General features: G+C 43.5%; 1 protein-coding gene across 1 annotated transcript in view; it reads right to left on the reverse strand.

The window, feature by feature from the left end:
- HFM1 (HFM1, ATP-dependent DNA helicase homolog (S. cerevisiae)) overlaps nt 1-2,519 on the reverse strand; it is a 180,285-nt gene that overhangs the window by 7,301 nt on the left and 170,465 nt on the right.

Below are 2,519 nucleotides of genomic sequence, written 5' to 3' on the forward strand. Positions count from 1 at the left end.
TAAGGCCCCAGGAATTTATGGGATACCAACTGACATATGTCAACAAATGGATGCTGCCCTGGATATGCCTACCAGGTTGTGCAAAAAAATCTCGACAACAACTACCTGAGAAATGGACAGGGGGGAAATTTTTTAAAATTTATATCTGTATTTATTCCCTTTCCAAAAAAAGGTGATCCAACAGAGTGTGGAAAATTATAGAATATCACCAGTATCACACAAAAGAAAAATCTTGCTGAAGAGTATCCAAAAACTATTGAACAGCACATTGACAAAGAACTACCAGAAATACAAGCTGGCTTTGGAACAGGCTGTGGCACTAGAGACATTATTGCTAATGTTGGATGGACGTTAGCTGGCAGCAGAGAGTACCAGAGCAATATCTATTTGTGTTTCATTGACTATGCAAAGGCATTTGACTGTACAGATCACAACAAATTGTGGCTAACCTTGAAAAGACTAGAAATCCCAGAACACTTGATTGTGCTCATGTGAAATCTATACTTGGAGGAGGACGCAGTAGTTAGAACAGAACAAGGAAACACTTCATGGTTAAAAATCAGGAAGGGAGTGTGTCAGGGATGCACCATGTCTCCATACCTTTTCAATCTAGATGCAGAACACACTTTGGGAGGCTGGAATTTATAAAGAGGAGTATGTCATTAGGATTGTAGGAAGACACATCAACAACCTGTATTACGCAGATGAAACAACCATGCTTGCTGAAACTGAGGAGGGCCTTAAATGTTTGCTGCAGAAGGTCTGTAGTCTTCCATATGGGTTGAGCCTCAACATCAAGAAGACAAAGATTCACCATGATGGAGGTGAGAAGCCACTTCCAGAAGGAAACAACAGGCTTCTTCCTTGGTCATTCAGGTACTTTGGGGAAAAAACTGCTGTCAGACCCAAGACCTGAACAAATATATAGTTGCTTATTGAAACACTACTGTGGACCAACACGGACATTTGAGAGCTGCAGAAACAGTGAGCATCGGCAGGGTGCAGTGAGCGTCAGCAGGGAGCAGCATGCCACGGTGGGGAGCAGCAAACCACAGCAGGACTCACCTGCCAGGAGCAAGCAGGACAGCAGGAATTTTAATGTGGTCCCCCCAAACCCTTCCCCACGTATGTCTGTGTGCACATCTTCCCTGCTCCGCCCACACATGCATCTGCATGTGCACTCATCCTAGGTGGATCCACTTATGTGCCTGCCCAAAAATCTTCTGGAGGAGTGGCTTCAGATCAAGAACAGGCTACTGCCTCAGGCACAAAAAATTCTACCATAGCAATATCCAGAAGGAAGAAAGCCACCTCACTCCCCACATAAGCCCAAAGCAAGATATCAGTCCCCAAAAGTGACACAGTAGCAATCTATTTCCTGAAGCCAGAAAGTCTGATCAAATGTTCGACACAGAAGTTAAAAGAACAATGACTAAACATTTCCAATGGGTGAAAGACAAATTTGAAGAATTACACACTGCAAGCAAAAATCAGGAGGAACTTAAAAAAGCAATAAAAAACAACGCATATTTTTTTAAAAAAAGAGGCATTTGAGGCACTGGAATAACAAAAACCCATGATCCAAAATATGAGGTCCAAGGTTTCAGATGCTATCAACATGATAGAGGGACACATGAACAGAGCTGAAGAGAAGGAACACAGAAGCAGTGAAATAGAAGATAGAATTGTCACCTGCTAGTGTGGAGAAATAGTCCCTCTCAGGGGAGGTGACAATCTAACACTTGAAACGTAAAATGTGACGGTCATGCCAAGAAGCTGATGATGAATGGGACGAGATAGGGAAGAACTGCATAAACTGATGTTTTTGTTGTTGTTATGTGCCGTCGAGTTGCTTGCAACTCGTAGCGATCCTGTGTATAAGAGCCGTAACTCTTGCCTTAATGTCAACCTCAATGTCTCTGACACACCTACTCCCATTAACCCAATCATTGAAATAATCCATCTCATCAGGGTCTTCCTCTCTTGCAATGTCCCTCCACCCTCCCAAACATGATTTCCCACTCCAAGGACTGGTCCTTCCTTCCAACATGCCCAAAGTATGTCAGACAAAGCTTCAGAATCCTTTCCTACAAGGAACAGCCAGGTTTCATTCTCTCCAGGTCAAACCTGTTTGTTCTCCTAGCAGTCCATGGTATATTCAACACTCTTCTCCAGCACCACAAAAGGCATCAATTCTCTTTCTATCACCCTTAGTCACTGTCCAGCGCTCTGACGCATAGCACACACTTGTGAAGACTACGGCCCGGATCAGGTGCACTTTAGTCTCCAGCTTGATGTCGCTCCTCAGTACTCTGGAGAGGTCCCTGACACCTGACTTTCCCAATGCAATTCACCTCTTGATTTCTCAGGTGATGGTAAAAAGAGTGTTGACTGTAGAACCAAGCAAAATAAAACTATCAACAATCTCAATCTCTTCACCATCCACAATGATGCTGCCAACTGACCCAGTGGTGAGCATCTTTGTTTTCTTGATGTTGAGCTTCAATCCATATTAAAGG

Source organism: Elephantulus edwardii, unplaced genomic scaffold, assembly GCF_000299155.1.
Source record: "Elephantulus edwardii isolate Elephantulus edwardi_28Jun2011 unplaced genomic scaffold, EleEdw1.0 scaffold00242, whole genome shotgun sequence".
Lineage (NCBI taxonomy): Eukaryota > Metazoa > Chordata > Mammalia > Macroscelidea > Macroscelididae > Elephantulus > Elephantulus edwardii.